General features: G+C 45.4%; 21 non-coding genes across 21 annotated transcripts; all 21 read left to right on the top strand.

Moving 5' to 3' along the window:
• The first annotated feature begins 676 nt into the window (after positions 1–676).
• On the top strand, positions 677–791 carry LOC146774426 (U5 spliceosomal RNA). The gene has a single exon (XR_014973884.1). It is a non-coding gene; the product is annotated as a U5 spliceosomal RNA (small nuclear RNA).
• Positions 792–1,680: 889 nt separating this feature from the next.
• Positions 1,681–1,795, top strand: LOC146774425 (U5 spliceosomal RNA). Its single transcript, XR_014972728.1, has one exon. It is a non-coding gene; the product is annotated as a U5 spliceosomal RNA (small nuclear RNA).
• Positions 1,796–2,969: 1,174 nt separating this feature from the next.
• Positions 2,970–3,084, top strand: LOC146774424 (U5 spliceosomal RNA). The gene has a single exon (XR_014974325.1). It is a non-coding gene; the product is annotated as a U5 spliceosomal RNA (small nuclear RNA).
• Positions 3,085–3,972: 888 nt separating this feature from the next.
• Positions 3,973–4,087, top strand: LOC146774423 (U5 spliceosomal RNA). The gene has a single exon (XR_014974071.1). It is a non-coding gene; the product is annotated as a U5 spliceosomal RNA (small nuclear RNA).
• An 852-nt stretch (positions 4,088–4,939) lies between these two features.
• Positions 4,940–5,054, top strand: LOC146774422 (U5 spliceosomal RNA). The gene has a single exon (XR_014972981.1). It is a non-coding gene; the product is annotated as a U5 spliceosomal RNA (small nuclear RNA).
• An 852-nt stretch (positions 5,055–5,906) lies between these two features.
• LOC146774421 (U5 spliceosomal RNA) lies at positions 5,907–6,021 on the top strand. The gene has a single exon (XR_014974183.1). It is a non-coding gene; the product is annotated as a U5 spliceosomal RNA (small nuclear RNA).
• Positions 6,022–6,873: 852 nt separating this feature from the next.
• LOC146774420 (U5 spliceosomal RNA) lies at positions 6,874–6,988 on the top strand. Its single transcript, XR_014974069.1, has one exon. It is a non-coding gene; the product is annotated as a U5 spliceosomal RNA (small nuclear RNA).
• An 852-nt stretch (positions 6,989–7,840) lies between these two features.
• LOC146774419 (U5 spliceosomal RNA) lies at positions 7,841–7,955 on the top strand. Its single transcript, XR_014973883.1, has one exon. It is a non-coding gene; the product is annotated as a U5 spliceosomal RNA (small nuclear RNA).
• Positions 7,956–8,844: 889 nt separating this feature from the next.
• LOC146774418 (U5 spliceosomal RNA) lies at positions 8,845–8,959 on the top strand. Its single transcript, XR_014972727.1, has one exon. It is a non-coding gene; the product is annotated as a U5 spliceosomal RNA (small nuclear RNA).
• Positions 8,960–9,811: 852 nt separating this feature from the next.
• Positions 9,812–9,926, top strand: LOC146774417 (U5 spliceosomal RNA). The gene has a single exon (XR_014972648.1). It is a non-coding gene; the product is annotated as a U5 spliceosomal RNA (small nuclear RNA).
• An 852-nt stretch (positions 9,927–10,778) lies between these two features.
• Positions 10,779–10,893, top strand: LOC146774416 (U5 spliceosomal RNA). Its single transcript, XR_014974182.1, has one exon. It is a non-coding gene; the product is annotated as a U5 spliceosomal RNA (small nuclear RNA).
• Positions 10,894–11,745: 852 nt separating this feature from the next.
• LOC146774415 (U5 spliceosomal RNA) lies at positions 11,746–11,860 on the top strand. Its single transcript, XR_014972725.1, has one exon. It is a non-coding gene; the product is annotated as a U5 spliceosomal RNA (small nuclear RNA).
• An 852-nt stretch (positions 11,861–12,712) lies between these two features.
• LOC146774414 (U5 spliceosomal RNA) lies at positions 12,713–12,827 on the top strand. Its single transcript, XR_014973882.1, has one exon. It is a non-coding gene; the product is annotated as a U5 spliceosomal RNA (small nuclear RNA).
• Positions 12,828–13,716: 889 nt separating this feature from the next.
• Positions 13,717–13,831, top strand: LOC146774413 (U5 spliceosomal RNA). The gene has a single exon (XR_014972724.1). It is a non-coding gene; the product is annotated as a U5 spliceosomal RNA (small nuclear RNA).
• Positions 13,832–15,005: 1,174 nt separating this feature from the next.
• LOC146774412 (U5 spliceosomal RNA) lies at positions 15,006–15,120 on the top strand. Its single transcript, XR_014974323.1, has one exon. It is a non-coding gene; the product is annotated as a U5 spliceosomal RNA (small nuclear RNA).
• An 888-nt stretch (positions 15,121–16,008) lies between these two features.
• LOC146774411 (U5 spliceosomal RNA) lies at positions 16,009–16,123 on the top strand. Its single transcript, XR_014974068.1, has one exon. It is a non-coding gene; the product is annotated as a U5 spliceosomal RNA (small nuclear RNA).
• An 852-nt stretch (positions 16,124–16,975) lies between these two features.
• On the top strand, positions 16,976–17,090 carry LOC146774410 (U5 spliceosomal RNA). The gene has a single exon (XR_014972723.1). It is a non-coding gene; the product is annotated as a U5 spliceosomal RNA (small nuclear RNA).
• An 852-nt stretch (positions 17,091–17,942) lies between these two features.
• On the top strand, positions 17,943–18,057 carry LOC146774409 (U5 spliceosomal RNA). Its single transcript, XR_014974181.1, has one exon. It is a non-coding gene; the product is annotated as a U5 spliceosomal RNA (small nuclear RNA).
• Positions 18,058–18,909: 852 nt separating this feature from the next.
• LOC146774408 (U5 spliceosomal RNA) lies at positions 18,910–19,024 on the top strand. The gene has a single exon (XR_014974067.1). It is a non-coding gene; the product is annotated as a U5 spliceosomal RNA (small nuclear RNA).
• An 852-nt stretch (positions 19,025–19,876) lies between these two features.
• Positions 19,877–19,991, top strand: LOC146774407 (U5 spliceosomal RNA). The gene has a single exon (XR_014972722.1). It is a non-coding gene; the product is annotated as a U5 spliceosomal RNA (small nuclear RNA).
• An 852-nt stretch (positions 19,992–20,843) lies between these two features.
• Positions 20,844–20,958, top strand: LOC146774406 (U5 spliceosomal RNA). The gene has a single exon (XR_014972637.1). It is a non-coding gene; the product is annotated as a U5 spliceosomal RNA (small nuclear RNA).
• The last annotated feature ends 36 nt before the right edge of the window (positions 20,959–20,994 follow it).

The raw sequence follows: 20,994 nt of genomic DNA, 5'->3' as shown, positions 1-20,994 counted from the left end.
ATTGCTTTTCTTGACTGACTTGAAACTACACGATCGCAGGCAGTATATTTTCTTATCTCCCAAAGATCCTGCTGCCAGATCCCAGAGGTCACCCTCCTTTTTAAAGGTGGGACCAAGACTCATGCTGTGCTTTTCATAGGGCTTGCCCGTTATTTGTGCCCGTTGGAGGTGCCCTGAGAGGTCGCCAATCCTGAGTCCGCTTCCTCTCAGGTAGACTTGAAGGGGCACGTCAGACTTGTTTCACGTGTCTCCAGCCTAGACAGATATATCCTTCTATATTCAGGTTTAATGAAAGTACGTGTGAAAAAGGCACATACGGTGCATGGCTATGTGTAGAGCGTGTTGAAAGCGTAAAATGGCTAGGGGACAAAAGGCCTACAGTGCCACTTAACTAAAAGCCTGATTCACATTTCCTGTTCCCCTTCCCCAGCAGCCCCGACAACTCCTAATGAGCTGAGGTGAGTACAAAAGAAATTTGCATATTCCCAGACATACACATGTGAACAGTCCACCTTTTTGTACCTTGAGCAGAGACTTTGAAATGTTGGCCTGTTTTGCCCACCGGCCTGGTTCTCGCCCTCTTTCTTAGAGCCTGAAAATACCTTTCAGGTCCTCACCCTCGCAATGACAGGGTCTTTGATGTGCCGCCACTTACCCTAGAGAGCTATATTGTCACTTATTCTGGTTTCTCTTCAAAACGAAAAAATCTTTCGCCTTTTACTAAAGATTTCCGTGGAGAGGAACATTTAAGAGTTTATTCAATTTTTTTAAGCCTTGCCACAGGTGAGGCTGTTTATCATTTGTTTAAAAGAAAAGCATTACAAGTTGGGGAATATCCAGCAATTGTCTGCTGCTTTTTTTGGGGGACATGAGTTTGGTGTTTTATTCCTGAGCTCTCTGCTTGCTCATTTGCATAAACAGAGTGCAGGAGAGGTGCCTCATGGGAAAGAGCTTGTGCAGTGCATGAGATTGCTTTTCTTGACTGACTTGAAACTTCACGATCGCAGGCAGTATATTTTCTTATCTCCCAAAGATCCTGCTGCCAGATCCCAGAGGTCACCCTCCTTTTTAAAGGTGGGACCAAGACTCATGCTGTGCTTTTCATAGGGCTTGCCCGTTATTTGTGCCCGTTAGAGGTGCCCTGAGAGGTCGCCAATCCTGAGTCAGCTTCCTCTCAGGTAGACTTGAAGGGGCACGTCAGACTTGTTTCACGTGTCTCCAGCCTAGACAGATATATCCTTCTATATTCAGGTTTAATGAAAGTACGTGTGAAAAAGGCACATACGGTGCATGGCTATGTGTAGAGCACAGTGGTGGCTCTGAGCATATCGATTGGAGGGATGGTGTTGAAAGCGTAAAATGGCTAGGGGACAAAAGGCCTACAGTGCCACTTAACTAAAAGCCTGATTCACATTTCCTGTTCCCCTTCCCCAGCAGCCCCGACAACTCCTAATGAGCTGAGGTGAGTACAAAAGAAATTTGCATATTCCCACACATACACATGTGAACAGTCCACCTTTTTGTACCTTGAGCAGAGACTTTGAAATGTTGGCCTGTTTTGCCCACCGGCCTGGTTCTCGCCCTCTTTCTTAGAGCCTGAAAATACCTTTCAGGTCCTCACCCTCGCAATGACAGGGTCTTTGATGTGCCGCCACTTACCCTAGAGAGCTATATTGTCACTTACTCTGGTTTCTCTTCAAAACGAAAAAATCTTTCGCCTTTTACTAAAGATTTCCGTGGAGAGGAACATTTAAGAGTTTATTCAATTTTTTTAAGCCTTGCCACAGGTGAGGCTGTTTATCATTTGTTTAAAAGAAAAGCATTAGAAGTTGGGGAATATCCAGCAATTGTCTGCTGCTTTTTTGGGGGACATGAGTTTGGTGTTTTATTCCTGAGCTCTCTGCTTGCTCATTTGCATAAACAGAGTGCAGGAGAGGTGCCTCATGGGAAAGAGCTTGTGCAGTGCATGAGATTGCTTTTCTTGACTGACTTGAAACTAGGGGTGGGCGGAATTTGCGTAATTGCGTTACGCAAATCTCCGCGAAACGGTAAAAAATCTCCGCGAACACGCAGAAATTCCGCGAACACGCGGAACTGCTTGTTCGCGATGCTTTTTTCCTGTTCGCAATTGATGTTTGCGTGCTCGAGGAGAAATATCTCGCGAACATGCATTTTGAGAACGCGAACAAGCAAAAATTTCGCGAAATCGCGGAAAGCAGGCTTCTGAGCAATTTCGCGTTCTCCGCGGAACGCGAAATTACGCAAATTCCGCAAATTCCGCGAGCGGAACGGAATTTGCCGCCCAGGCCTACTTGAAACTACACGATCGCAGGCAGTATATTTTCTTATCTCCCAAAGATCCTGCTGCCAGATCCCAGAGGTCACCCTCCTTTTTAAAGGTGGGACCAAGACTCATGCTGTGCTTTTCATAGGGCTTGCCCGTTATTTGTGCCCGTTAGAGGTGCCCTGAGAGGTCGCCAATCCTGAGTCAGCTTCCTCTCAGGTAGACTTGAAGGGGCACGTCAGACTTGTTTCACGTGTCTCCAGCCTAGACAGATATATCCTTCTATATTCAGGTTTAATGAAAGTACGTGTGAAAAAGGCACATACGGTGCATGGCTATGTGTAGAGCGTGTTGAAAGCGTAAAATGGCTAGGGGACAAAAGGCCTACAGTGCCACTTAACTAAAAGCCTGATTCACATTTCCTGTTCCCCTTCCCCAGCAGCCCCGACAACTCCTAATGAGCTGAGGTGAGTACAAAAGAAATTTGCATATTCCCAGACATACACATGTGAACAGTCCACCTTTTTGTACCTTGAGCAGAGACTTTGAAATGTTGGCCTGTTTTGCCCACCGGCCTGGTTCTCGCCCTCTTTCTTAGAGCCTGAAAATACCTTTCAGGCCCTCACCCTCGCAATGACAGGGTCTTTGATGTGGCGCCACTTACCCTAGAGAGCTATATTGTCACTTACTCTGGTTTCTCTTCAAAACGAAAATATCTTTCGCCTTTTACTAAAGATTTCCGTGGAGAGGAACATTTAAGAGTTTATTCAATTTTTTTAAGCCTTGACACAGGTGAGGCTGTTTATCATTTGTTTAAAAGAAAAGCATTAGAAGTTGGGGAATATCCAGCAATTGTCTGCTGCTTTTTTGGGGGACATGAGTTTGGTGTTTTATTCCTGAGCTCTCTGCTTGCTCATTTGCATAAACAGAGTGCAGGAGAGGTGCCTCATGGGAAAGAGCTTGTGCAGTGCATGAGATTGCTTTTCTTGACTGACTTGAAACTACACGATCGCAGGCAGTATATTTTCTTATCTCCCAAAGATCCTGCTGCCAGATCCCAGAGGTCACCCTCCTTTTTAAAGGTGGGACCAAGACTCATGCTGTGCTTTTCATAGGGCTTGCCCGTTATTTGTGCCCGTTAGAGGTGCCCTGAGAGGTCGCCAATCCTGAGTCCGCTTCCTCTCAGGTAGACTTGAAGGGGCACGTCAGACTTGTTTCACGTGTCTCCAGCCTAGACAGATATATCCTTCTATATTCAGGTTTAATGAAAGTACGTGTGAAAAAGGCACATACGGTGCATGGCTATGTGTAGAGCACAGTGGTGGCTCTGAGCATATCGATTGGAGGGATGGTGTTGAAAGCGTAAAATGGCTAGGGGACAAAAGGCCTACAGTGCCACTTAACTAAAAGCCTGATTCACATTTCCTGTTCCCCTTCCCCAGCAGCCCCGACAACTCCTAATGAGCTGAGGTGAGTACAAAAGAAATTTGCATATTCCCAGACATACACATGTGAACAGTCCACCTTTTTGTACCTTAAGCAGAGACTTTGAAATGTTGGCCTGTTTTGCCGACCGGCCTGGTTCTCGCCCTCTTTCTTAGAGCCTGAAAATACCTTTCAGGTCCTCACCCTCGCAATGACAGGGTCTTTGATGTGCCGCCACTTACCCTAGAGAGCTATATTGTCACTTACTCTGGTTTCTCTTCAAAACGAAAAAATCTTTCGCCTTTTACTAAAGATTTCCGTGGAGAGGAACATTTAAGAGTTTATTCAATTTTTTTAATCCTTGCCACAGGTGAGGCTGTTTATCATTTGTTTAAAAGAAATGCATTAGAAGTTGGGGAATATCCAGCAATTGTCTGCTGCTTTTTTGGGGGACATGAGTTTGGTGTTTTATTCCTGAGCTCTCTGCTTGCTCATTTGCATAAACAGAGTGCAGGAGAGGTGCCTCATGGGAAAGAGCTTGTGCAGTGCATGAGATTGCTTTTCTTGACTGACTTGAAACTACACGATCGCAGGCAGTATATTTTCTTATCTCCCAAAGATCCTGCTGCCAGATCCCAGAGGTCACCCTCCTTTTTAAAGGTGGGACCAAGACTCATGCTGTGCTTTTCATAGGGCTTGCCCGTTATTTGTGCCGGTTAGAGGTGCCCTGAGAGGTCGCCAATCCTGAGGCAGCTTCCTCTCAGGTAGACTTGAAGGGGCACGTCAGACTTGTTTCACGTGTCTCCAGCCTAGACAGATATATCCTTCTATATTCAGGTTTAATGAAAGTACGTGTGAAAAAGGCACATACGGTGCATGGCTATGTGTAGAGCGTGTTGAAAGCGTAAAATGGCTAGGGGACAAAAGGCCTACAGTGCCACTTAACTAAAAGCCTGATTCACATTTCCTGTTCCCCTTCCCCAGCAGCCCCGACAACTCCTAATGAGCTGAGGTGAGTACAAAAGAAATTTGCATATTCCCAGACATACACATGTGAACAGTCCACCTTTTTGTACCTTGAGCAGAGACTTTGAAATGTTGGCCTGTTTTGCCCACCGGCCTGGTTCTCGCCCTCTTTCTTAGAGCCTGAAAATACCTTTCAGGTCCTCACCCTCGCAATGACAGGGTCTTTGATGTGCCGCCACTTACCCTAGAGAGCTATATTGTCACTTACTCTGGTTTCTCTTCAAAACGAAAAAATCTTTCGCCTTTTACTAAAGATTTCCGTGGAGAGGAACATTTAAGAGTTTATTAAATTTTTTTAAGCCTTGCCACAGGTGAGGCTGTTTATCATTTGTTTAAAAGAAAAGCATTACAAGTTGGGGAATATCCAGCAATTGTCTGCTGCTTTTTTGGGGGACATGAGTTTGGTGTTTTATTCCTGAGCTCTCTGCTTGCTCATTTGCATAAACAGAGTGCAGGAGAGGTGCCTCATGGGAAAGAGCTTGTGCAGTGCATGAGATTGCTTTTCTTGACTGACTTGAAACTTCACGATCGCAGGCAGTATATTTTCTTATCTCCCAAAGATCCTGCTGCCAGATCCCAGAGGTCAACCTCCTTTTTAAAGGTGGGACCAAGACTCATGCTGTGCTTTTCATAGGGCTTGCCCGTTATTTGTGCCCGTTAGAGGTGCCCTGAGAGGTCGCCAATCCTGAGTCAGCTTCCTCTCAGGTAAACTTGAAGGGGCACGTCGGACTTGTTTCACGTGTCTCCAGCCTAGACAGATATATCCTTCTATATTCAGGTTTAATGAAAGTACGTGTGAAAAAGGCACATACGGTGCATGGCTATGTGTAGAGCGTGTTGAAAGCGTAAAATGGCTAGGGGACAAAAGGCCTACAGTGCCACTTAACTAAAAGCCTGATTCACATTTCCTGTTCCCCTTCCCCAGCAGCCCCGACAACTCCTAATGAGCTGAGGTGAGTACAAAAGAAATTTGCATATTCCCAGACATACACATGTGAACAGTCCACCTTTTTGTACCTTGAGCAGAGACTTTGAAATGTTGGCCTGTTTTGCCCACCGGCCTGGTTCTCGCCCTCTTTCTTAGAGCCTGAAAATACCTTTCAGGTCCTCACCCTCGCAATGACAGGGTCTTTGATGTGGCGCCACTTACCCTAGAGAGCTATATTGTCACTTACTCTGGTTTCTCTTCAAAACGAAAATATCTTTCGCCTTTTACTAAAGATTTCCGTGGAGAGGAACATTTAAGAGTTTATTCAATTTTTTTAAGCCTTGCCACAGGTGAGGCTGTTTATCATTTGTTTAAAAGAAAAGCATTAGAAGTTGGGGAATATCCAGCAATTGTCTGCTGCTTTTTTGGGGGACATGAGTTTGGTGTTTTATTACTGAGCTCTCTGCTTGCTCATTTGCATAAACAGAGTGCAGGAGAGGTGCCTCATGGGAAAGAGCTTGTGCAGTGCATGAGATTGCTTTTCTTGACTGACTTGAAACTACACGATCGCAGGCAGTATATTTTCTTATCTCCCAAAGATCCTGCTGCCAGATCCCAGAGGTCACCCTCCTTTTTAAAGGTGGGACCAAGACTCATGCTGTGCTTTTCATAGGGCTTGCCCGTTATTTGTGCCCGTTGGAGGTGCCCTGAGAGGTCGCCAATCCTGAGTCCGCTTCCTCTCAGGTAGACTTGAAGGGGCACGTCAGACTTGTTTCACGTGTCTCCAGCCTAGACAGATATATCCTTCTATATTCAGGTTTAATGAAAGTACGTGTGAAAAAGGCACATACGGTGCATGGCTATGTGTAGAGCGTGTTGAAAGCGTAAAATGGCTTGGGGACAAAAGGCCTACAGTGCCACTTAACTAAAAGCCTGATTCACATTTCCTGTTCCCCTTCCCCAGCAGCCCCGACAACTCCTAATGAGCTGAGGTGAGTACAAAAGAAATTTGCATATTCCCAGACATACACATGTGAACAGTCCACCTTTTTGTACCTTGAGCAGAGACTTTGAAATGTTGGCCTGTTTTGCCCACCGGCCTGGTTCTCGCCCTCTTTCTTAGAGCCTGAAAATACCTTTCAGGTCCTCACCCTCGCAATGACAGGGTCTTTGATGTGCCGCCACTTACCCTAGAGAGCTATATTGTCGCTTACTCTGGTTTCTCTTCAAAACGAAAAAATCTTTCGCCTTTTACTAAAGATTTCCGTGGAGAGGAACATTTAAGAGTTTATTCAATTTTTTTAATCCTTGCCACAGGTGAGGCTGTTTATCATTTGTTTAAAAGAAAAGCATTAGAAGTTGGGGAATATCCAGCAATTGTCTGCTGCTTGTTTGGGGGACATGAGTTTGGTGTTTTATTCCTGAGCTCTCTGCTTGCTCATTTGCATAAACAGAGTGCAGGAGAGGTGCCTCATGGGAAAGAGCTTGTGCAGTGCATGAGATTGCTTTTCTTGACTGACTTGAAACTACACGATCGCAGGCAGTATATTTTCTTATCTCCCAAAGATCCTGCTGCCAGATCCCAGAGGTCACCCTCCTTTTTAAAGGTGGGACCAAGACTCATGCTGTGCTTTTCATAGGGCTTGCCCGTTATTTGTGCCCGTTGGAGGTGCCCTGAGAGGTCGCCAATCCTGAGTCCGCTTCCTCTCAGGTAGACTTGAAGGGGCACGTCAGACTTGTTTCACGTGTCTCCAGCCTAGACAGATATATCCTTCTATATTCAGGTTTAATGAAAGTACGTGTGAAAAAGGCACATACGGTGCATGGCTATGTGTAGAGCGTGTTGAAAGCGTAAAATGGCTAGGGGACAAAAGGCCTACAGTGCCACTTAACTAAAAGCCTGATTCACATTTCCTGTTCCCCTTCCCCAGCAGCCCCGACAACTCCTAATGAGCTGAGGTGAGTACAAAAGAAATTTGCATATTCCCAGACATACACATGTGAACAGTCCACCTTTTTGTACCTTGAGCAGAGACTTTGAAATGTTGGCCTGTTTTGCCCACCGGCCTGGTTCTCGCCCTCTTTCTTAGAGCCTGAAAATACCTTTCAGGTCCTCACCCTCGCAATGACAGGGTCTTTGATGTGCCGCCACTTACCCTAGAGAGCTATATTGTCACTTATTCTGGTTTCTCTTCAAAACGAAAAAATCTTTCGCCTTTTACTAAAGATTTCCGTGGAGAGGAACATTTAAGAGTTTATTCAATTTTTTTAAGCCTTGCCACAGGTGAGGCTGTTTATCATTTGTTTAAAAGAAAAGCATTACAAGTTGGGGAATATCCAGCAATTGTCTGCTGCTTTTTTTGGGGGACATGAGTTTGGTGTTTTATTCCTGAGCTCTCTGCTTGCTCATTTGCATAAACAGAGTGCAGGAGAGGTGCCTCATGGGAAAGAGCTTGTGCAGTGCATGAGATTGCTTTTCTTGACTGACTTGAAACTTCACGATCGCAGGCAGTATATTTTCTTATCTCCCAAAGATCCTGCTGCCAGATCCCAGAGGTCACCCTCCTTTTTAAAGGTGGGACCAAGACTCATGCTGTGCTTTTCATAGGGCTTGCCCGTTATTTGTGCCCGTTAGAGGTGCCCTGAGAGGTCGCCAATCCTGAGTCAGCTTCCTCTCAGGTAGACTTGAAGGGGCACGTCAGACTTGTTTCACGTGTCTCCAGCCTAGACAGATATATCCTTCTATATTCAGGTTTAATGAAAGTACGTGTGAAAAAGGCACATACGGTGCATGGCTATGTGTAGAGCACAGTGGTGGCTCTGAGCATATCGATTGGAGGGATGGTGTTGAAAGCGTAAAATGGCTAGGGGACAAAAGGCCTACAGTGCCACTTAACTAAAAGCCTGATTCACATTTCCTGTTCCCCTTCCCCAGCAGCCCCGACAACTCCTAATGAGCTGAGGTGAGTACAAAAGAAATTTGCATATTCCCACACATACACATGTGAACAGTCCACCTTTTTGTACCTTGAGCAGAGACTTTGAAATGTTGGCCTGTTTTGCCCACCGGCCTGGTTCTCGCCCTCTTTCTTAGAGCCTGAAAATACCTTTCAGGTCCTCACCCTCGCAATGACAGGGTCTTTGATGTGCCGCCACTTACCCTAGAGAGCTATATTGTCACTTACTCTGGTTTCTCTTCAAAACGAAAAAATCTTTCGCCTTTTACTAAAGATTTCCGTGGAGAGGAACATTTAAGAGTTTATTCAATTTTTTTAAGCCTTGCCACAGGTGAGGCTGTTTATCATTTGTTTAAAAGAAAAGCATTAGAAGTTGGGGAATATCCAGCAATTGTCTGCTGCTTTTTTGGGGGACATGAGTTTGGTGTTTTATTCCTGAGCTCTCTGCTTGCTCATTTGCATAAACAGAGTGCAGGAGAGGTGCCTCATGGGAAAGAGCTTGTGCAGTGCATGAGATTGCTTTTCTTGACTGACTTGAAACTACACGATCGCAGGCAGTATATTTTCTTATCTCCCAAAGATCCTGCTGCCAGATCCCAGAGGTCACCCTCCTTTTTAAAGGTGGGACCAAGACTCATGCTGTGCTTTTCATAGGGCTTGCCCGTTATTTGTGCCGGTTAGAGGTGCCCTGAGAGGTCGCCAATCCTGAGTCAGCTTCCTCTCAGGTAGACTTGAAGGGGCACGTCAGACTTGTTTCACGTGTCTCCAGCCTAGACAGATATATCCTTCTATATTCAGGTTTAATGAAAGTACGTGTGAAAAAGGCACATACGGTGCATGGCTATGTGTAGAGCGTGTTGAAAGCGTAAAATGGCTAGGGGACAAAAGGCCTACAGTGCCACTTAACTAAAAGCCTGATTCACATTTCCTGTTCCCCTTCCCCAGCAGCCCCGACAACTCCTAATGAGCTGAGGTGAGTACAAAAGAAATTTGCATATTCCCAGACATACACATGTGAACAGTCCACCTTTTTGTACCTTGAGCAGAGACTTTGAAATGTTGGCCTGTTTTGCCCACCGGCCTGGTTCTCGCCCTCTTTCTTAGAGCCTGAAAATACCTTTCAGGTCCTCACCCTCGCAATGACAGGGTCTTTGATGTGCCGCCACTTACCCTAGAGAGCTATATTGTCACTTACTCTGGTTTCTCTTCAAAACGAAAAAATCTTTCGCCTTTTACTAAAGATTTCCGTGGAGAGGAACATTTAAGAGTTTATTCAATTTTTTTAAGCCTTGCCACATGTGAGGCTGTTTATCATTTGTTTAAAAGAAAAGCATTACAAGTTGGGGAATATCCAGCAATTGTCTGCTGCTTTTTTGGGGGACATGAGTTTGGTGTTTTATTCCTGAGCTCTCTGCTTGCTCATTTGCATAAACAGAGTGCAGGAGAGGTGCCTCATGGGAAAGAGCTTGTGCAGTGCATGAGATTGCTTTTCTTGACTGACTTGAAACTTCACGATCGCAGGCAGTATATTTTCTTATCTCCCAAAGATCCTGCTGCCAGATCCCAGAGGTCAACCTCCTTTTTAAAGGTGGGACCAAGACTCATGCTGTGCTTTTCATAGGGCTTGCCCGTTATTTGTGCCCGTTAGAGGTGCCCTGAGAGGTCGCCAATCCTGAGTCAGCTTCCTCTCAGGTAAACTTGAAGGGGCACGTCAGACTTGTTTCACGTGTCTCCAGCCTAGACAGATATATCCTTCTATATTCAGGTTTAATGAAAGTACGTGTGAAAAAGGCACATACGGTGCATGGCTATGTGTAGAGCGTGTTGAAAGCGTAAAATGGCTAGGGGACAAAAGGCCTACAGTGCCACTTAACTAAAAGCCTGATTCACATTTCCTGTTCCCCTTCCCCAGCAGCCCCGACAACTCCTAATGAGCTGAGGTGAGTACAAAAGAAATTTGCATATTCCCAGACATACACATGTGAACAGTCCACCTTTTTGTACCTTGAGCAGAGACTTTGAAATGTTGGCCTGTTTTGGCCACCGGCCTGGTTCTCGCCCTCTTTCTTAGAGCCTGAAAATACCTTTCAGGTCCTCACCCTCGCAATGACAGGGTCTTTGATGTGGCGCCACTTACCCTAGAGAGCTATATTGTCACTTACTCTGGTTTCTCTTCAAAACGAAAATATCTTTCGCCTTTTACTAAAGATTTCCGTGGAGAGGAACATTTAAGAGTTTATTCAATTTTTTTAAGCCTTGCCACAGGTGAGGCTGTTTATCATTTGTTTAAAAGAAAAGCATTAGAAGTTGGGGAATATCCAGCAATTGTCTGCTGCTTTTTTGGGGGACACGAGTTTGGTGTTTTATTACTGAGCTCTCTGCTTGCTCATTTGCATAAACAGAGTGCAGGAGAGGTGCCTCATGGGAAAGAGCTTGTGCAGTGCATGAGATTGCTTTTCTTGACTGACTTGAAACTACACGATCGCAGGCAGTATATTTTCTTATCTCCCAAAGATCCTGCTGCCAGATCCCAGAGGTCACCCTCCTTTTTAAAGGTGGGACCAAGACTCATGCTGTGCTTTTCATAGGGCTTGCCCGTTATTTGTGCCCGTTGGAGGTGCCCTGAGAGGTCGCCAATCCTGAGTCCGCTTCCTCTCAGGTAGACTTGAAGGGGCACGTCAGACTTGTTTCACGTGTCTCCAGCCTAGACAGATATATCCTTCTATATTCAGGTTTAATGAAAGTACGTGTGAAAAAGGCACATACGGTGCATGGCTATGTGTAGAGCGTGTTGAAAGCGTAAAATGGCTAGGGGACAAAAGGCCTACAGTGCCACTTAACTAAAAGCCTGATTCACATTTCCTGTTCCCCTTCCCCAGCAGCCCCGACAACTCCTAATGAGCTGAGGTGAGTACAAAAGAAATTTGCATATTCCCAGACATACACATGTGAACAGTCCACCTTTTTGTACCTTGAGCAGAGACTTTGAAATGTTGGCCTGTTTTGCCCACCGGCCTGGTTCTCGCCCTCTTTCTTAGAGCCTGAAAATACCTTTCAGGTCCTCACCCTCGCAATGACAGGGTCTTTGATGTGCCGCCACTTACCCTAGAGAGCTATATTGTCACTTACTCTGGTTTCTCTTCAAAACGAAAAAATCTTTCGCCTTTTACTAAAGATTTCCGTGGAGAGGAACATTTAAGAGTTTATTCAATTTTTTTAAGCCTTGCCACAGGTGAGGCTGTTTATCATTTGTTTAAAAGAAAAGCATTAGAAGTTGGGGAATATCCAGCAATTGTCTGCTGCTTTTTTGGGGGACATGAGTTTGGTGTTTTATTCCTGAGCTCTCTGCTTGCTCATTTGCATAAACAGAGTGCAGGAGAGGTGCCTCATGGGAAAGAGCTTGTGCAGTGCATGAGATTGCTTTTCTTGACTGACTTGAAACTACACGATCGCAGGCAGTATATTTTCTTATCTCCCAAAGATCCTGCTGCCAGATCCCAGAGGTCACCCTCCTTTTTAAAGGTGGGACCAAGACTCATGCTGTGCTTTTCATAGGGCTTGCCCGTTATTTGTGCCCGTTGGAGGTGCCCTGAGAGGTCGCCAATCCTGAGTCCGCTTCCTCTCAGGTAGACTTGAAGGGGCACGTCAGACTTGTTTCACGTGTCTCCAGCCTAGACAGATATATCCTTCTATATTCAGGTTTAATGAAAGTACGTGTGAAAAAGGCACATACGGTGCATGGCTATGTGTAGAGCGTGTTGAAAGCGTAAAATGGCTAGGGGACAAAAGGCCTACAGTGCCACTTAACTAAAAGCCTGATTCACATTTCCTGTTCCCCTTCCCCAGCAGCCCCGACAACTCCTAATGAGCTGAGGTGAGTACAAAAGAAATTTGCATATTCCCAGACATACACATGTGAACAGTCCACCTTTTTGTACCTTGAGCAGAGACTTTGAAATGTTGGCCTGTTTTGCCCACCGGCCTGGTTCTCGCCCTCTTTCTTAGAGCCTGAAAATACCTTTCAGGTCCTCACCCTCGCAATGACAGGGTCTTTGATGTGCCGCCACTTACCCTAGAGAGCTATATTGTCACTTATTCTGGTTTCTCTTCAAAACGAAAAAATCTTTCGCCTTTTACTAAAGATTTCCGTGGAGAGGAACATTTAAGAGTTTATTCAATTTTTTTAAGCCTTGCCACAGGTGAGGCTGTTTATCATTTGTTTAAAAGAAAAGCATTACAAGTTGGGGAATATCCAGCAATTGTCTGCTGCTTTTTTTGGGGGACATGAGTTTGGTGTTTTATTCCTGAGCTCTCTGCTTGCTCATTTGCATAAACAGAGTGCAGGAGAGGTGCCTCATGGGAAAGAGCTTGTGCAGTGCATGAGATTGCTTTTCTTGACTGACTTGAAACTTCACGATCGCAGGCAGTATATTTTCTTATCTCCCAAAGATCCTGCTGCCAGATCCCAGAGGTCACCCTCCTTTTTAAAGGTGGGACCAAGACTCATGCTGTGCTTTTCATAGGGCTTGCCCGTTATTTGTGCCCGTTAGAGGTGCCCTGAGAGGTCGCCAATCCTGAGTCAGCTTCCTCTCAGGTAGACTTGAAGGGGCACGTCAGACTTGTTTCACGTGTCTCCAGCCTAGACAGATATATCCTTCTATATTCAGGTTTAATGAAAGTACGTGTGAAAAAGGCACATACGGTGCATGGCTATGTGTAGAGCACAGTGGTGGCTCTGAGCATATCGATTGGAGGGATGGTGTTGAAAGCGTAAAATGGCTAGGGGACAAAAGGCCTACAGTGCCACTTAACTAAAAGCCTGATTCACATTTCCTGTTCCCCTTCCCCAGCAGCCCCGACAACTCCTAATGAGCTGAGGTGAGTACAAAAGAAATTTGCATATTCCCACACATACACATGTGAACAGTCCACCTTTTTGTACCTTGAGCAGAGACTTTGAAATGTTGGCCTGTTTTGCCCACCGGCCTGGTTCTCGCCCTCTTTCTTAGAGCCTGAAAATACCTTTCAGGTCCTCACCCTCGCAATGACAGGGTCTTTGATGTGCCGCCACTTACCCTAGAGAGCTATATTGTCACTTACTCTGGTTTCTCTTCAAAACGAAAAAATCTTTCGCCTTTTACTAAAGATTTCCGTGGAGAGGAACATTTAAGAGTTTATTCAATTTTTTTAAGCCTTGCCACAGGTGAGGCTGTTTATCATTTGTTTAAAAGAAAAGCATTAGAAGTTGGGGAATATCCAGCAATTGTCTGCTGCTTTTTTGGGGGACATGAGTTTGGTGTTTTATTCCTGAGCTCTCTGCTTGCTCATTTGCATAAACAGAGTGCAGGAGAGGTGCCTCATGGGAAAGAGCTTGTGCAGTGCATGAGATTGCTTTTCTTGACTGACTTGAAACTAGGGGTGGGCGGAATTTGCGTAATTGCGTTACGCAAATCTCCGCGAAACGGTAAAAAATCTCCGCGAACACGCAGAAATTCCGCGAACACGCGGAACTGCTTGTTCGCGATGCTTTTTTCCTGTTCGCAATTGATGTTTGCGTGCTCGAGGAGAAATATCTCGCGAACATGCATTTTGAGAACGCGAACAAGCAAAAATTTCGCGAAATCGCGGAAAGCAGGCTTCTGAGCAATTTCGCGTTCTCCGCGGAACGCGAAATTACGCAAATTCCGCAAATTCCGCGAGCGGAACGGAATTTGCCGCCCAGGCCTACTTGAAACTACACGATCGCAGGCAGTATATTTTCTTATCTCCCAAAGATCCTGCTGCCAGATCCCAGAGGTCACCCTCCTTTTTAAAGGTGGGACCAAGACTCATGCTGTGCTTTTCATAGGGCTTGCCCGTTATTTGTGCCCGTTAGAGGTGCCCTGAGAGGTCGCCAATCCTGAGTCAGCTTCCTCTCAGGTAGACTTGAAGGGGCACGTCAGACTTGTTTCACGTGTCTCCAGCCTAGACAGATATATCCTTCTATATTCAGGTTTAATGAAAGTACGTGTGAAAAAGGCACATACGGTGCATGGCTATGTGTAGAGCGTGTTGAAAGCGTAAAATGGCTAGGGGACAAAAGGCCTACAGTGCCACTTAACTAAAAGCCTGATTCACATTTCCTGTTCCCCTTCCCCAGCAGCCCCGACAACTCCTAATGAGCTGAGGTGAGTACAAAAGAAATTTGCATATTCCCAGACATACACATGTGAACAGTCCACCTTTTTGTACCTTGAGCAGAGACTTTGAAATGTTGGCCTGTTTTGCCCACCGGCCTGGTTCTCGCCCTCTTTCTTAGAGCCTGAAAATACCTTTCAGGCCCTCACCCTCGCAATGACAGGGTCTTTGATGTGGCGCCACTTACCCTAGAGAGCTATATTGTCACTTACTCTGGTTTCTCTTCAAAACGAAAATATCTTTCGCCTTTTACTAAAGATTTCCGTGGAGAGGAACATTTAAGAGTTTATTCAATTTTTTTAAGCCTTGACACAGGTGAGGCTGTTTATCATTTGTTTAAAAGAAAAGCATTAGAAGTTGGGGAATATCCAGCAATTGTCTGCTGCTTTTTTGGGGGACATGAGTTTGGTGTTTTATTCCTGAGCTCTCTGCTTGCTCATTTGCATAAACAGAGTGCAGGAGAGGTGCCTCATGGGAAAGAGCTTGTGCAGTGCATGAGATTGCTTTTCTTGACTGACTTGAAACTACACGATCGCAGGCAGTATATTTTCTTATCTCCCAAAGATCCTGCTGCCAGATCCCAGAGGTCACCCTCCTTTTTAAAGGTGGGACCAAGACTCATGCTGTGCTTTTCATAGGGCTTGCCCGTTATTTGTGCCCGTTAGAGGTGCCCTGAGAGGTCGCCAATCCTGAGTCCGCTTCCTCTCAGGTAGACTTGAAGGGGCACGTCAGACTTGTTTCACGTGTCTCCAGCCTAGACAGATATATCCTTCTATATTCAGGTTTAATGAAAGTACGTGTGAAAAAGGCACATACGGTGCATGGCTATGTGTAGAGCACAGTGGTGGCTCTGAGCATATCGATTGGAGGGATGGTGTTGAAAGCGTAAAATGGCTAGGGGACAAAAGGCCTACAGTGCCACTTAACTAAAAGCCTGATTCACATTTCCTGTTCCCCTTCCCCAGCAGCCCCGACAACTCCTAATGAGCTGAGGTGAGTACAAAAGAAATTTGCATATTCCCAGACATACACATGTGAACAGTCCACCTTTTTGTACCTTAAGCAGAGACTTTGAAATGTTGGCCTGTTTTGCCGACCGGCCTGGTTCTCGCCCTCTTTCTTAGAGCCTGAAAATACCTTTCAGGTCCTCACCCTCGCAATGACAGGGTCTTTGATGTGCCGCCACTTACCCTAGAGAGCTATATTGTCACTTACTCTGGTTTCTCTTCAAAACGAAAAAATCTTTCGCCTTTTACTAAAGATTTCCGTGGAGAGGAACATTTAAGAGTTTATTCAATTTTTTTAATCCTTGCCACAGGTGAGGCTGTTTATCATTTGTTTAAAAGAAATGCATTAGAAGTTGGGGAATATCCAGCAATTGTCTGCTGCTTTTTTGGGGGACATGAGTTTGGTGTTTTATTCCTGAGCTCTCTGCTTGCTCATTTGCATAAACAGAGTGCAGGAGAGGTGCCTCATGGGAAAGAGCTTGTGCAGTGCATGAGATTGCTTTTCTTGACTGACTTGAAACTACACGATCGCAGGCAGTATATTTTCTTATCTCCCAAAGATCCTGCTGCCAGATCCCAGAGGTCACCCTCCTTTTTAAAGGTGGGACCAAGACTCATGCTGTGCTTTTCATAGGGCTTGCCCGTTATTTGTGCCGGTTAGAGGTGCCCTGAGAGGTCGCCAATCCTGAGGCAGCTTCCTCTCAGGTAGACTTGAAGGGGCACGTCAGACTTGTTTCACGTGTCTCCAGCCTAGACAGATATATCCTTCTATATTCAGGTTTAATGAAAGTACGTGTGAAAAAGGCACATACGGTGCATGGCTATGTGTAGAGCGTGTTGAAAGCGTAAAATGGCTAGGGGACAAAAGGCCTACAGTGCCACTTAACTAAAAGCCTGATTCACATTTCCTGTTCCCCTTCCCCAGCAGCCCCGACAACTCCTAATGAGCTGAGGTGAGTACAAAAGAAATTTGCATATTCCCAGACATACACATGTGAACAGTCCACCTTTTTGTACCTTGAGCAGAGACTTTGAAATGTTGGCCTGTTTTGCCCACCGGCCTGGTTCTCGCCCTCTTTCTTAGAGCCTGAAAATACCTTTCAGGTCCTCACCCTCGCAATGACAGGGTCTTTGATGTGCCGCCACTTACCCTAGAGAGCTATATTGTCACTTACTCTGGTTTCTCTTCAAAACGAAAAAATCTTTCGCCTTTTACTAAAGATTTCCGTGGAGAGGAACATTTAAGAGTTTATTCAATTTTTTTAAGCCTTGCCACAGGTGAGGCTGTTTATCATTTGTTTAAAAGAAAAGCATTACAAGTTGGGGAATATCCAGCAATTGTCTGCTGCTTTTTTGGGGGACATGAGTTTGGTGTTTTATTCCTGAGCTCTCTGCTTGCTCATTTGCATAAACAGAGTGCAGGAGAGGTGCCTCATGGGAAAGAGCTTGTGCAGTGCATGAGATTGCTTTTCTTGACTGACTTGAAACTTCACGATCGCAGGCAGTATATTTTCTTATCTCCCAAAGATCCTGCTGCCAGATCCCAGAGGTCAACCTCCTTTTTAAAGGTGGGACCAAGACTCATGCTGTGCTTTTCATAGGGCTTGCCCGTTATTTGTGCCCGTTAGAGGTGCCCTGAGAGGTCGCCAATCCTGAGTCAGCTTCCTCTCAGGTAAACTTGAAGGGGCACGTCGGACTTGTTTCACGTGTCTCCAGCCTAGACAGATATATCCTTCTATATTCAGGTTTAATGAAAGTACGTGTGAAAAAGGCACATACGGTGCATGGCTATGTGTAGAGCGTGTTGAAAGCGTAAAATGGCTAGGGGACAAAAGGCCTACAGTGCCACTTAACTAAAAGCCTGATTCACATTTCCTGTTCCCCTTCCCCAGCAGCCCCGACAACTCCTAATGAGCTGAGGTGAGTACAAAAGAAATTTGCATATTCCCAGACATACACATGTGAACAGTCCACCTTTTTGTACCTTGAGCAGAGACTTTGAAATGTTGGCCTGTTTTGCCCACCGGCCTGGTTCTCGCCCTCTTTCTTAGAGCCTGAAAATACCTTTCAGGTCCTCACCCTCGCAATGACAGGGTCTTTGATGTGGCGCCACTTACCCTAGAGAGCTATATTGTCACTTACTCTGGTTTCTCTTCAAAACGAAAATATCTTTCGCCTTTTACTAAAGATTTCCGTGGAGAGGAACATTTAAGAGTTTATTCAATTTTTTTAAGCCTTGCCACAGGTGAGGCTGTTTATCATTTGTTTAAAAGAAAAGCATTAGAAGTTGGGGAATATCCAGCAATTGTCTGCTGCTTTTTTGGGGGACATGAGTTTGGTGTTTTATTACTGAGCTCTCTGCTTGCTCATTTGCATAAACAGAGTGCAGGAGAGGTGCCTCATGGGAAAGAGCTTGTGCAGTGCATGAGATTGCTTTTCTTGACTGACTTGAAACTACACGATCGCAGGCAGTATATTTTCTTATCTCCCAAAGATCCTGCTGCCAGATCCCAGAGGTCACCCTCCTTTTTAAAGGTGGGACCAAGACTCATGCTGTGCTTTTCATAGGGCTTGCCCGTTATTTGTGCCCGTTGGAGGTGCCCTGAGAGGTCGCCAATCCTGAGTCCGCTTCCTCTCAGGTAGACTTGAAGGGGCACGTCAGACTTGTTTCACGTGTCTCCAGCCTAGACAGATATATCCTTCTATATTCAGGTTTAATGAAAGTACGTGTGAAAAAGGCACATACGGTGCATGGCTATGTGTAGAGCGTGTTGAAAGCGTAAAATGGCTAGGGGACAAAAGGCCTACAGTGCCACTTAACTAAAAGCCTGATTCACATTTCCTGTTCCCCTTCCCCAGCAGCCCCGACAACTCCTAATGAGCTGAGGTGAGTACAAAAGAAATTTGCATATTCCCAGACATACACATGTGAACAGTCCACCTTTTTGTACCTTGAGCAGAGACTTTGAAATGTTGGCCTGTTTTGCCCACCGGCCTGGTTCTCGCCCTCTTTCTTAGAGCCTGAAAATACCTTTCAGGTCCTCACCCTCGCAATGACAGGGTCTTTGATGTGCCGCCACTTACCCTAGAGAGCTATATTGTCGCTTACTCTGGTTTCTCTTCAAAACGAAAAAATCTTTCGCCTTTTACTAAAGATTTCCGTGGAGAGGAACATTTAAGAGTTTATTCAATTTTTTTAATCCTTGCCACAGGTGAGGCTGTTTATCATTTGTTTAAAAGAAAAGCATTAGAAGTTGGGGAATATCCAGCAATTGTCTGCTGCTTGTTTGGGGGACATGAGTTTGGTGTTTTATTCCTGAGCTCTCTGCTTGCTCATTTGCATAAACAGAGTGCAGGAGAGGTGCCTCATGGGAAAGAGCTTGTGCAGTGCATGAGATTGCTTTTCTTGACTGACTTGAAACTACACGATCGCAGGCAGTATATTTTCTTATCTCCCAAAGATCCTGCTGCCAGATCCCAGAGGTCACCCTCCTTTTTAAAGGTGGGACCAAGACTCATGCTGTGCTTTTCATAGGGCTTGCCCGTTATTTGTGCCCGTTGGAGGTGCCCTGAGAGGTCGCCAATCCTGAGTCCGCTTCCTCTCAGGTAGACTTGAAGGGGCACGTCAGACTTGTTTCACGTGTCTCCAGCCTAGACAGATATATCCTTCTATATTCAGGTTTAATGAAAGTACGTGTGAAAAAGGCACATACGGTGCATGGCTATGTGTAGAGCGTGTTGAAAGCGTAAAATGGCTAGGGGACAAAAGGCCTACAGTGCCACTTAACTAAAAGCCTGATTCACATTTCCTGTTCCCCTTCCCCAGCAGCCCCGACAACTCCTAATGAGCTGAGGTGAGTACAAAAGAAATTTGCATATTCCCAGACATACACATGTGAACAGTCCACCTTTTTGTACCTTGAGCAGAGACTTTGAAATGTTGGCCTGTTTTGCCCACCGGCCTGGTTCTCGCCCTCTTTCTTAGAGCCTGAAAATACCTTTCAGGTCCTCACCCTCGCAATGACAGGGTCTTTGATGTGCCGCCACTTACCCTAGAGAGCTATATTGTCACTTACTCTGGTTTCTCTTCAAAACGAAAAAATCTTTCGCCTTTTACTAAAGATTTCCGTGGAGAGGAACATTTAAGAGTTTATTCAATTTTTTTAAGCCTTGCCACAGGTGAGGCTGTTTATCATTTGTTTAAAAGAAAAGCATTAGAAGTTGGGGAATATCCAGCAATTGTCTGCTGCTTTTTTGGGGGACATGAGTTTGGTGTTTTATTCCTGAGCTCTCTGCTTGCTCATTTGCATAAACAGAGTGCAGGAGAGGTGCCTCATGGGAAAGAGCTTGTGCAGTGCATGAGATTGCTTTTCTTGACTGACTTGAAACTACACGATCGCAGGCAGTATATTTTCTTATCTCCCAAAGATCCTGCTGCCAGATCCCAGAGGTCACCCTCCTTTTTAAAGGTGGGACCAAGACTCATGCTGTGCTTTTCATAGGGCTTGCCCGTTATTTGTGCCGGTTAGAGGTGCCCTGAGAGGTCGCCAATCCTGAGTCAGCTTCCTCTCAGGTAGACTTGAAGGGGCACGTCAGACTTGTTTCACGTGTCTCCAGCCTAGACAGATATATCCTTCTATATTCAGGTTTAATGAAAGTACGTGTGAAAAAGGCACATACGGTGCATGGCTATGTGTAGAGCGTGTTGAAAGCGTAAAATGGCTAGGGGACAAAAGGCCTACAGTGCCACTTAACTAAAAGCCTGATTCACATTTCCTGTTCCCCTTCCCCAGCAGCCCCGACAACTCCTAATGAGCTGAGGTGAGTACAAAAGAAATTTGCATATTCCCAGACATACACATGTGAACAGTCCACCTTTTTGTACCTTGAGCAGAGACTTTGAAATGTTGGCCTGTTTTGCCCACCGGCCTGGTTCTCGCCCTCTTTCTTAGAGCCTGAAAATACCTTTCAGGTCCTCACCCTCGCAATGACAGGGTCTTTGATGTGCCGCCACTTACCCTAGAGAGCTATATTGTCACTTACTCTGGTTTCTCTTCAAAACGAAAAAATCTTTCGCCTTTTACTAAAGATTTCCGTGGAGAGGAACATTTAAGAGTTTATTCAATTTTTTTAAGCCTTGCCACATGTGAGGCTGTTTATCATTTGTTTAAAAGAAAAGCATTACAAGTT

The sequence above is a fragment of the Triturus cristatus genome, chromosome 12, assembly GCF_964204655.1.
Source record: "Triturus cristatus chromosome 12, aTriCri1.1, whole genome shotgun sequence".
Taxonomy (NCBI): domain Eukaryota; kingdom Metazoa; phylum Chordata; class Amphibia; order Caudata; family Salamandridae; genus Triturus; species Triturus cristatus.
Note: the sequence above shows the minus strand (reverse complement) of the source record. Positions and strands in the feature narration are given on the sequence as shown.